Source organism: Columba livia, chromosome 1, assembly GCF_036013475.1.
Source record: "Columba livia isolate bColLiv1 breed racing homer chromosome 1, bColLiv1.pat.W.v2, whole genome shotgun sequence".
Lineage (NCBI taxonomy): Eukaryota > Metazoa > Chordata > Aves > Columbiformes > Columbidae > Columba > Columba livia.
This window is the reverse complement of record NC_088602.1, coordinates 206,459,764-206,472,412: the sequence shown is the minus strand read 5'-3', so window position 1 is coordinate 206,472,412 and position 12,649 is coordinate 206,459,764. Positions and strand designations below refer to the sequence as shown.

The 12,649-nt window shown below is 36.0% G+C and overlaps 1 long non-coding RNA gene across 4 annotated transcripts in view; it reads left to right on the top strand.

Annotated features, from left to right (window-relative positions):
* Positions 1-11,948, top strand: part of LOC110357065 (uncharacterized) — an 86,336-nt gene extending 74,388 nt beyond the window's left edge. For all 4 annotated transcript variants that reach the window (XR_010469666.1, XR_010469667.1, XR_010469664.1 and 1 more), the window contains one exon: positions 4,140-11,948. This is a non-coding gene — a long non-coding RNA (uncharacterized LOC110357065). The remainder of the gene's footprint in view (positions 1-4,139) is intronic.
* The last annotated feature ends 701 nt before the right edge of the window (positions 11,949-12,649 follow it).

Below are 12,649 nucleotides of genomic sequence, written 5' to 3'. Positions count from 1 at the left end.
ACCCAGACGGAGGTGGTGGTATATGCAAACAATGACCACTTTATTTTCTCTGAAATCAGGGAGACTGGAGGCCATAAAATAGACAGAAAGCCATGTCTCTTCCATTCTCTGCTGAATATGGGGGTGTAGCTGCCATAAATGTTATTGAAATATCACGTGCATCGAAAGAAGCACATCCTCTTTTTGTGAAGACAAGATGAAAGCCTTTTATAAATACGACCTACTGGTGAAAAAGGCATACGTTCAGATGAAACCTATGGGTTTATACTGATGGGTTAGATTTTTTTTTTTTTTTTTAATACAATACATTTTGTTAAGAAGAAGGATTAAAGTATTTGCCAAAATGATTTGTGTTGACAAAATGGCTTAGTACATTTGGCAGATTTATTTTATGAAGCGGAATAAATTAAGGTGTCTCGTAAAAAATGTGGGTTATATCCAGTGAAACAATTTCAAGTATTTCAGAAACTCTATTTTTATTCACTTTGCAAACGTGCTTAGTTGAACTGCCAGTCACTGTTACATTTCCATTTCCAAGCAATTAATTAAAATCCCAAATCAGGTTTTTTCTTGATCATGCCAGCAGGAGTTGGTTGCCATGGTAATAGGACGATCAGTAGCATTTGGGAGGGAGGAGAAGGAGAAAAAAATGTTCTGCTTTTGGGCTTTTATTGTTGAAACATAAGTGCGGGTCTGGAGGAGCATGTTGGCTGATCTGTGCAAGCCTGTGTCCCCAATGGTGACAACTGGGAGTGAGCGAGGGTTCTCAGGATTCTATTATTGTCAAGGATTTAATTTGGTCCAATGTAGAAAACATTAGTGAAGCCTTTTCAGTCCTACAGTCTATAGGCTGAAACTGTAAATGCAGCTGATCACAGAGGGTTTCAGCACTGCTAAGGAGGATTTTTCTCTCTGTAATTGCCTATATTTACAGAGAGCTATCAAATGTAATGTTTTTTCTTCCCACAGGCCTGCAAATCTTTGGATTTAAAGCTCATTTTCAGACAATACTCTAGATCCATGGTGGTTTTTGAGAGCTGTTGCATATATGGTTTTAAGAAAGCATTAATGGTGTAGTCAGGGTGGCAAACTTTTATGGGCTAGTGTCAGGGACAGGGAGGACACCATTTGGCATACCATGAAGGAGGAGAGGGGGAACAAGGCTTTCTCTGAAGCAAGCAGAGAAAATAGTGTCCTTCCTGAAGGACAAAACAGGTCCAGGAGAGAGCAGAACTTACTTGGGACACTTTCTTCAACATTCAATGGGGGACAGCTTGTAATTTAATAACCATTTCTACCATGTGAGACCAAATTTCCTTCCAGCTGCAAGAGACATGTCTTGCCCATTGGATGTGATCCACAAAGCCCACTGAAGCTGGTAGAAATACTCCCTTGGATATCTCTGGTCTTTGGGTCAAGCATGTTCAGGGAGGCCTCTGGATCAGGAAACAGTTCAGTTCTGAATGCTGGTCTTTTTTCTAACTCAGCTGTTAAGATGCCAAACATATTCTCCTCTTTGATATTGTATTGCATGCCAGCCTCTTCATTACTGCTGTTAATGATTCTTCTCTCAGGTCAGATACAGCAACAGAGAGCTGAGAAGCTCTTGTCTCCAAATTGCTCCAGGACTGCCCCTAGTCCCCCATGGCGTGAGCCATTTTAAGCTAGTTCAAGGCAATGTTATTGCTCTTACATCATCATTTAGTTATGTCTGAGTTGAACAGCATGGACATAGCAAGAATTAGGAAAAAAAGGCATTTACCTTGTGCATCATGTGAGGAAAGATACCGTCTCAAGACAAATGGGCAAAACCCCACCCTGGTACTACTGTTAGCACAGATACACTGTGAAGTCAACTTAGAGATGCCTTCAACTTAAATAAAACCTCAATGCTTCTGTTTCCCACTTAAAACCTAGTCAGTTTGAAATGTGATCAGCTTCACTACGGGGCCACACAGTGTCCCAGAGGTGAAAGCGTGATGCAAGAAAGAGAGAGAAATTGGGACAGGCGAAAGAAGTTGAGTACTAACACAAAAAGCTTGTGAATCTAGAGCCTTGGTTGAAAGGTGGTCATCAGCAGGATGCTGAATCATGGAGTTAAAGTCCTCTCCTGCTCCTTTCACTGTGTTGCTCTACATTGTTCAATTTAAGCATGCTCTGGACTGGCTTATGCATGGCTATGTGGTATTTTATGGTCCTTGTCAGCCTTGAGGATATAGATATGAGAAAAAAACCCAAAACATTTCAGCAGGCCTGCATATTGCCATTGTTCTGCTGCTGATGGTGTGGCAAAGCAGGATAGTAGCAAAGAGGTTCCCTGAATGGTTAGGCCATATTAATGCAGAGGAACACGGTGCTTCACATATGGTGCTTGTTAAACCCCCCATGAAATCAGAAGATTAGTAACAGAATTACAACATGCTTAGGGGTATAGGTCACATGCCAAATTTCATCCTTATGTATTAGCTGGAAATTAATCTGAAAATAATTAGGAAAGAATCTAGATATTAAAAAAGAAAGGTTTTGAGAACATAGGATTTCATGTCTTACTGCAGCATAAAATTCACATGTGAGAGAGTGTAAAAATACTGCCTGATGGCCTAACACATTTACTGGAGAGAAGAATTACTTTATTAAGCTCTTTAACAAGGTCCTTGCTCAGCTGTCTCTTCAGGGAAGCCTCACCTGGCCCTGAGATTTGTTACTAGTCATGTGCTTTCACTGTCTTGGTGGGGGCTCAGTGTGGTTGGGATCTGAGTGAGTTCAGATGGAGTTAAAGAGGCCAACAAGGGATTTATTGATTTGGATATATCAATTTGCACTAGTCCAAACAAGTTGGGTTCAGGGTCCCACAAGCTCCAAGGGCTACAGGGCAAAAGTTGAGCTTTTGATCTTCTCTATATTAAGATGTAGTATAATGTAGTGATTCAGGGCTTTCTCTAGTGTCTCAAAATGTGGAGGAGGGGATTTGGGAATAATTGATCTCTTGTCTTTTCCACTCTGACGAACTTTAGAAAAGTTTCATTATATAATTATTCCTATCATTAGATGTTGACCTGATTTCTGCTCTTTTCCCTGGCATTTATCTAACTCTTTGCTGACCTCAGACACTCATCTCACATTCATGCTTGTATGTATAGACATCAAAAATTTAGGGGTTCTGGCGTGTAGATTAAGATACTCAGATTAGATAAAATGACTCACAAATTTACATCCTCAGTGCAACCTTCCTGGAATATTTTGGAAAAAAATTCTGCACTCAGGTTACTCGAATAAAGTGTTTAATGCCGTTTGAAAGCTGCTCATAAATCTGAGGTATTCACATGGGGCTGGTACATGGGATACAGGATCTGCAAGAGATGCCCCTTTGGAGGGACAGTTGGAGGCCAGGTAGATCCTGGATACCAAGTGCACCTCAGAGCGCACCTGACTCTCGGAGGTGAGTAAGTCAAGCCTTAGATGACTAGACCAGAGCAGATGTGCAGTTTTTAGATGGCTGAAATTTGATGACCTGAGCCTCACCTTCACTATCTTCCACAAAAGAAGTTTGTGATCCAGGGTTCTTTTCAAACAACAGAATTTACTTAGAATCTGAGGTTAGTAGATAATAATAATCTTATAATTGAGCAAAAGAGGAATTTCACTCCAGTGATATCTGTGTTTATATGTTCTTGGTTTTTAATATTGTTTCAGTTTTACACAAAGTCCTTCTTTTATTATTCAAAATAAATGACCAGGTATCATATATATGTACTCCTAGAGTATTTAATATGTTCACATTAAGTATGTAGATGTATATGTATTTAGATATGTGCGTAGTTCTACACAATATACATACTACAGTTGCAGTGGTGTTATAAGTAAACCAGCACGCCAAAGTCAAAACACGTTCTTTATATATCTTAAATAGTATTAGGATAAAATATCTTGAAGGCTTATATTCAGAAAAAAAAAAAAAAAGTTTTACAAAATTAGAAATCTAAATTTGTTGTTTTATGAAAAAGTACAATTATGGAGCTGTTAGTTCAAGAATCAGGCTCCATTTATTCAGCCATGTGTCTTTATGACACACTAGACATACCGTTAAGTCTGTAGGCAAGCTTCTTTGAAAGTCACTGTCTTGCTTTTATTCCTAATAGGAGTGAAGCCAACGTTCACATGACTTGAAGGCCAACCATCCTGTCAGACAGTCAGAAGATGAACTGCAAGAAAATGGTTACACCCTTTCTTGAAACATCAGTTCCACTGAGTGTCAGGGGTGCTCGAAGACATTGCAGGAATTCTACAGACAATTGTTTGGAATACAGTTTTCTCAATCTGTTTTGCTGAATAGCAAACTTTTATAGTGGAAGAAAAATAGAAAAATAATAACCTGTCTTAAAATAATGAAACCAAGCTTCAACTATTGTCCATGTCTGAAATCCCAGTGAATTTGAACTGTATCTGATATTTGAAGAGTATGTTATTTTATGACTGATATAATTTAGCATACAAATAGTCCAAATGACAGATGAAACCTTTTTATAGGGCTTGTATTAAAATTCACAAAGTCCAAAAATGTCTTTTACATCTAAGGAGTACGTGCTGTGATTTTGTGGAGAGTGTGCTGCATTTTTTTAATACTTAAGCAAATATTTAACTCATTCCAAATAAGATATAATGGAAAATGGTGGCTTAGGAGGAAGGTTGGTACCTCCTCAAGGAAACAGCATTAAAGGACAAATCTTCTCTAATACACAGGAATGAAAGATAAACTATGTAAAGGTAAAATTAGAAAATATGAGTAACAGACTGAGGTACTGCTATCAGGAATAAAAGAACAAACAGAAAGCAACCTTCCATAATATCACTAATAACAAGAACCAGACTGAAGAAAGTTTATCTGCTATTCAGCAGAGAATGAAAACAACAGAAAGATGATGCTAAGAACACCAGAGTTTTTTTCATGTCTAAACTAAAATGATGAATGGTAATGAAACAGCTAATGTAATTAATACTACTAACAAAGAGGGTAAAACAACTGAGAATAAGTAAGTAAAACCAGGTTAGACAGTACATGGATCTTTTCAAATTGCCTGGACTTGGTGAAGTCCAAGCTGCTAAACTACTTCTGGTACTAGTTGGAGCAAGCTCCAGAATTGAGGAATTATCTTTTAGAAATTATGGAGGATCAACAAGAACAGGAATATCACCTGTATTTAAAAAGGAGGAGGAAGAAGAGAAATCTGACTTTTGGGAAAATATTGAAAGACCTACTTTTTTACAGTTTACTCCAAAAAACAAGTTCTGAAAAGAGAATGATCTCTATTATTTAAAAAGAAATAAAAATAATAATAAGGAAGGAAATAGCTCATTCTTCATGTCTACTGCAATCAAAGGTAATAGGTTTAAATTGTAGCAAAAAGACTTACACTAAATATTAGAGAGGATGAACTTCCTACATGTAAGAATATGTAAGTACTGGAGAAGGGCAGTGGGAATCCTCATCAGTGCTGGTTTTAAAAAAGGCATAGACAAATACCAATCAAGAATTAGGTAAAGGGAATAATTTCCTGGGCAGGTTGAGAGACTTAGTGACCTTATAGCTGAATTTAGGATTGTCCAGGACAAAATAATCTCCTCTCCCTCTCCCTCTCCCTCTCCCTCTCCCTCTCCCTCTCCCTCTCCCTCTCCCTCTCCCTCTCCCTCTCCCTCCCCTCCCTTAGAATCATATACTGAAGTATAAATAAGAAGACAATTAGTTTTCTTGTTCTCTGTTCTATTCCATTCCTAGATGTACCAGTCCTGTAGGAACTGCAGTCAGCAGAAACTTGTTAAAATTGTAGCATCTATACATTTTTATCTGAATTCTGCTTAACTTGGGAGGTCTGGCTAATCTGGTGGAAAATCCTTCTTTGTTTTCAATTTACTCTTCTGTTCTAAAAAAAAAGGCTTAACAAAGTAAAACGTAATAAGCAAAATATCTTCAATATTTTTCTTTTGCTTAAGTATCACCTGCAAGTTCATCAAGAATGCTTTAAACCTGCAAAATCCGGGTTGTCTTCCATTTCACATGCTGATGTTCCCTGTCACTGCTCAGAATCAAAATATGAACAGTGAAATAAGGGATATACTGCATTTTTCTGCATGAACAATTTATTTCAACAAAAACATTCATTTCTGTGAGGATTTGCAAGGTCAGGCCACTGAGAAGTAAAAGCAAGAAAGGACAGGGCCTTTTTTCTTATCATTGGATGTGAATCTTTTAAGGGTTGATTAAGGTTTGCTTAGGACAATCTATCCCTAAACACCTCAAAGGATAAGACATTGATGACATCCATAGTCAGGCGGACGTTTGTGCTTTAACTACAAAATGGATGTGTATGAATTTTTCTATGATGATGCAATCCCACTGTCAAGCCCAAAGACAGCATCTGTAATGTAAATACTGGATATTTTAACCAGTGTTCTCTAACACTATTTTAATGCCATACGGATTAAAAAATGCTTCCTTTGGATCTGGCAACATGAATTAAAAGGCATAGCTCTCAGGAATCCTGCAACATTATTCTTGGAAGAAGGAGAGGCAGTGAAAAGCTGAAGAATTTTTTATTCTGAATATGTTCAGATACAGAACAGAATGAGTACCAACATTTTTTCTTCTTTTCTATACTGTTCGTCCAAATACTACTGCTGGTCAGGCTACGATCATCCTTGGAGAAGCTTCTGTTATTCTGCTATTGCTTCTGCTTGACAGCAGCTATTTTTGAACAAGAACTGTAAAACTGTAAAGACTTGGAACATATCATTATGCCAGCACTGGTCTGAGGAAAAAGAGCAATGACCCTGCAATATTTCTAGAAGTTCAAATGAGCAAAAATTAATTACAGGCATTCACATAGGCAGACCTGACTGAACAGATGCCAGAGGATATTTACTCACTAAGATGGAGATAGAGAGTAATTTTTCACTGGAGAAATTACAGCTGTACTTTAACCATACTACCCAAGTCATTGCAAGGTGGCCAGTTCTTACAGTGGACAGAAGATAAAGAAATGGCTTACTCAGCTATAGCAAGACAAGATTGATGGAAATAAAGTTTTAGATGACAACCTGAAAATGAAGTTGATCTAAAAAGGGATGTGCCTCAAAAGACTGAATTTTCTTATGTTCTCAATAATAAAAAGCTATTAACAAAGCATTTTTTAGAGTATTTTATCTGGTATATCATGGAATAAAGATCTAGATATAGGCAGTAATTAAAGATCAACTTTGATTTTGATAATCCTTTTTAATTGCTTTTTTAATTGTGGTGAAATTTTAAAACATTTCTGTGAAGTGCTCTGTGGAAAAAACGCTGATATAGAGAGATTAACTAATCAAGATTGCTCTATTCTGTTTGAATAACTAGAAAGGAACTTTGAGTGGGTAAGTGTAAAATAAATCTTCTAACTAATGTATGGCTCCATGTAATCTCATCTCACCTTCTGGGAACAATGTATAACAAATTAAGCTTGGATCATGAAATGTCATACCAATCTGGCAGTGAGATTTCATTTGGAGGGAAGAGCTACTATTCTCTTGGTTCTTAACAGCCATAGAAAATTTCAATTACGTGAGCATCTTGACAAATTCTGCATCCAGGGTATGGAAGATTTTTAAAAGTTTTGTTTAACCAGCTACAGCGTCCCAAAGTACGTCACCTGGTTTAACCATCTTAACTCTTGCCATTTTGCTGTTTGCCTAGCCTCCTGGATAAGAAAGCAGCTTTGGCAGAAGACGTGATTATGAAGTAAAATACTAATAGATGGATATTTTATGTGGCATAGTAAACATTGTCACAATAAAGAGTAAAATAAGGGTGTCGTAATAACAGTGAACAATCTTGTTTCTTCTTCTTCAAAATTTTATGAACCTTTGAAGGAGTGGATATACACCTTGAAGTTGAACATAATTAGACTATTAGGAAAGAAATAAATAAGATGACACAGAGAAAGATTCCTAAGGGAACACAGAATGAAACAAATTGAAAATTTATATCAAAGGGATTGGAGTGAGAATGAAGGAGAGGAAGCAGAAGATAAAAATTGTAACAGAGAAATATGCACGTAATTTCTACCATGTGTATGTATCAAGATGTCTTTTTGCATTAGGTTCTTCCATTGATTTTACATAGAATTTGTTTCATTAAAAGATATGGTAATTGTGGTACACAGCAGCATGTGCTTGTTTTAAATAATTAATTTCTGGCAACAGTGAGAGAGAAATAACTTAAGTCAGAGAAAAATATGCTAATTCTGTATCAATTTGGTAAACCTGGACATGTTAAAAGCTCTTTTGGGAGGCTGGTCAAATTCTAACGTTTTGAAGATTAAAAATATGTTTCCCATGTTGCACATCATGCCTGCATGAGTTCCTTACAACACAAACTTGGACACCCAAAATGGTTAAATTACAATGACTAGAGACTAGGAATAATACACAGCCTGTATTCAGAGTAATAAACTCACTCATTCCTGTATCCTCCTTGTAGGTAAAATATATGTGATAACACACTACGCAGGTACTTTTTCTAAAATTCCTTACCTTTGAAATACTTGCATCAAAATCATCTTAGAGTTAACTGATAGTAGAGCAGGAGAGAAGGGGTTCTGTTCTTATACCTTAGAGAAATGGACTCTTTCCAAAAAAGATGTACACTATATCCTTCACATGCTGAGTCCTTGAAAGTGTACACTGATCCTTGGCTTTCTAGTGCTTAAAGCCTTAACAGGACATGGTCTCAGCAGAAGTTCTGTGTCTTATACCACTGAACCCTTGAAAAAGACAAAATAATTGAAGTTGAATAAAAAATACATTGATAATCATGGCTGAGAGTTAGTAACCAACCACTAATGGCCTTTAACTCTTCATCAAGAGCAGCTCAGAGAAAATCCAGTTTATGTAAGATATTAAAGCAAGTGGTGATGTTTCGGGAGACAAGATATTTATGACAAGATATTTATTTAAAAGGTGACATGAAGACTTGGCATCATAGCTTGAAAACAAAGAAAATTTCTGACGTAGCATAAAAAAGGATTAATAATGCTAAATGCAAGAGATGACAATGAATAATAGCCATGGGTACATTCCTAAGAGAATAAGATTGAGAAAGCATATGCTGAGAAAAACAGAGAGGAAACTCAAGGTGATAGGCAGATATGGGCTGCAGCAGACAATCAACAGTCCTAAGGAAGAACCCAGAAGAGGAAAATCTGATGTTAAAAATAGGTTGTTTTTAAACAAAGTTACATGTCCAAATCTCTCTCAAACCTATTGAATTCATAGTTAACTCAAGTATCATTCAATTTGTGTCCTATAAACAAAGCACAGAAACCACTGACCTAGTGCATCCCTACTGGTCTTCCTTGACTCCAAAAGACTATATTTGATGAGTAGCTTGGACTAAACTGCTAATGATTAAGCAAGATGGTCTCCCATCTGAATTTTGTATGCAGATTTTTAATAAAAACATGTACAACATTCTGCAAGCAAATAAACTTCAACCAAACTTCAGATAACGTCATTATTTGAAGTATCAACACACACTTTTAATTTCCATTGGTAAAATCAAGAAACTTTCATTATTAATTAAGCAGCTAATTTTCTCTTGCTGTATGAAAGATGGAGAAGTAGCTAATTGCATTTGAGATTCCCTTCAGCATAATTAGATCTAGGCAAATAGATAATCCCCTTGACACCAATGGCATACATCAGACTCATTTTAAAGCAATCATTTCATTTAGGAATATCACACCTGTAGTAATTAGGCAAATGCATCTCATTCTCCTAAGAAATTATTTCAGTAACACATGGTATTGCCTTGAAAAATGGATAAAAAGAAAGACCGTTTGTAAAAATAATAGTATAGTTGCTATAACATATTCTATTTTAATTTTCAACTCTGAGGTTAAATTACAATGACAAAAGTTATTATTAGACCACATTATTCAGGTTCAACTGCATTTGATAACAATAATTCCAACCTGTGCAGTTCTTTGAGCTTAAAATTGATTCATAGACCAGAGTGAAGTTCACTAGAAATTAATTTTTAAAATAAATACTTTTCTGACAATATAAACAGTTGAACGTCACCATTCCTAAACTTTTTTTTTTCTGGTTTTAAATGATTTTTCATTTTGAATTTCTTGTCATCATGTGTACTGTAAGTATGTAGTATAACATGAAGTGTAAAAATCAAATTTTGATCAGCTTAAAATACATTTTTCCAGAGGGTTTTTCTTTCCAGTTCAGAAAAAGCCATTTCTTCCCTATTCTAAAAAGAAAAGAAAAAAAAAAAAAAAAGCACAACTTCATCAGTCTTCACCATTTCAAGCTAAAATACCTCTCTGTAGGCTTATACATGCTTGAGGGATATAAAGAGAAAGATGGAGAAAAAATTCTGATGATAGAAAAAGATGCCCTTATATGCATAAAATATTAAGTGTGAAATTAGTTCTACTCGGTCAAATTAGTTTACCCTTCTTTGTGGCTGCACTAATTCTGATATATCAGCTAGTTTACTGAAGGGAGGATTGCACTGTATCCTGGAAGACATACAGCCCTAAAACTTCACTGGTAGACCACTGGCATTGGGGCATTGTCTCTTCAGGAACCTGAGTTCCTTCTTGTCACCATCCACTCTAACTGCTTCATGTTTAAAGGCACTTTGCAGTAAGATAGAAAGGATCTAAAGCTGTTTTTTGAAGAGGTTAAAACTGTTTTGCCAGAATTTTTCAGTTTTCAAATCCCAAGGAACAAACTGGAATACTCTAATGCAGACAAGCTACGTTGTACGTTTGAATGGCTTAGCTCAGTAAACTAGAGGATAAAAGATTGAGATGTGTTGAAGATAGCTTAGTGCCTGTTGAAGACTACATTGCCCTTTGGACTTTAGCTTTTAAGATTTTATTAATTAGTACTTCATAACTAATACATTATCATTTTTAATAGCCGCCAGAAATTTATAAAAGTACAGTACTGATCAATACTGATTCTGTACTGATGGTGAACAAATAAATATTTTACAACATATAACCTCAGTAATGAAAGAATCAAAGTAAATACCTGTTAATAAATGATGACATTTTTCCACTGTAAATGTTGTGTTGTCTAAACATTGATATTTCTGCAAAAAGCTTTGGTAACAAAACTGAAGTGTGGCAAATGTATTCTTGTATCTCGGAATCAGTGCACAGCAGATGAGCTAAACATCACTGCATATTACCGTAACCTGTGTGCTATGGCCATCTGACTTGGAAGAAATGGTGGGACAGACTTCTCTGAGGTATAAACTGGTGCTGATCCATCAATTATATTGTTGCACTTTCCAGTACCCAAGAATTCATAACTCTAGCATTATGATAAGGATACACCAAATAAATGAAAAAATTAATACCAGTGAGAGAAGAGAAGAAAGTGTTGTTTTCTTTTGTAAAGGCATTTTAAGTAATTAGCATATATTAATCTCTTAAAAAATACTATGTTAATAAAGAAAAAGACTTAGACAAAGAATATTCCCTGATTTTGTAAACACCGTTAATTCACAGAAAAAAAAACACACCAAAAAATCCCAAAAATTTATACCCATAGGGCTTCAATTGAACACTAACTAGTGTTACCTGGCAGTCTTCTGCTGATCTCAATGGGATTTGAATTCGGCTTCTGGAAATAAATATCTTAAGATAGTACAAATAAGAAGAGCTTTCAATTTAATAAGAAAACCAAAACTCTCAGTTTGGATTAATCCACAACAGTGTCTTTTCTTTTTTATGTGTGATACAATTCTTTGGTTTTAGCAGGCAACTGTTTTGGCCAATGTCTTACAAAATGTTTGGCTTGCTTATTTTTTATCCTCTCTTTAAGATTCTTCCCTGATGCAAGTTAATCTCTTTGTGAAAATGGCATTTTGAAATACAATAGTAAGATGATTTATTTGGGCTACTTTTTATTTTAGTTCTTTTTCTACCCCCCCGCCCCCCGCTTTTATTATTTTCTAAACTTGCTTCAAACACTGTGAATAGTTTCAATTTCTACAGAAGTTTCTTATTGTGTAGAGTTATTATTTGCCATATATTGTTTCCATGCTTCGTATAGACACCAGGCTTGAGAGTTTAGTTAAATTGTCGTATTTAGTACTTTTCTTTAAGGTCTCACACAAGTCACAAAATTCCAGTTCCTTCTGCATTAAATTCAGTTATACAGATTATCTTTCTGCCTCTTCTTGTACAAAATAATCTGATTCCTTTTTGTGGGTCCCTACAGCTAAATCTTTGTTTTCTTCTCATGGCCTTCCACTCTTTGAGTGGAAAATGAAATGCTGTGGGATTTTAGCTAAATGATCGTCGTGATCCCAGAACAGCTGGTGAGCAACACTACTTCTGTCTAATGAAATTGTGCTACCTTTAAATGAAAACCAGGACTTTGGGATGGGGTGGAGATGGGCTTACCTTAACATCAAGTTAGGACATAGCCAACATATCTACTCAGACCTCAGAATTTGGAGGGACTCCTAAGTTTAATAATATAGACACAGCCAATACATCCCACCTTTACCACCATGTTCTGAGGCTCATAAGAGAGGTTCAACTCAAACCCATCCTGTAAATATAAATACATGCTTTGCCACAAC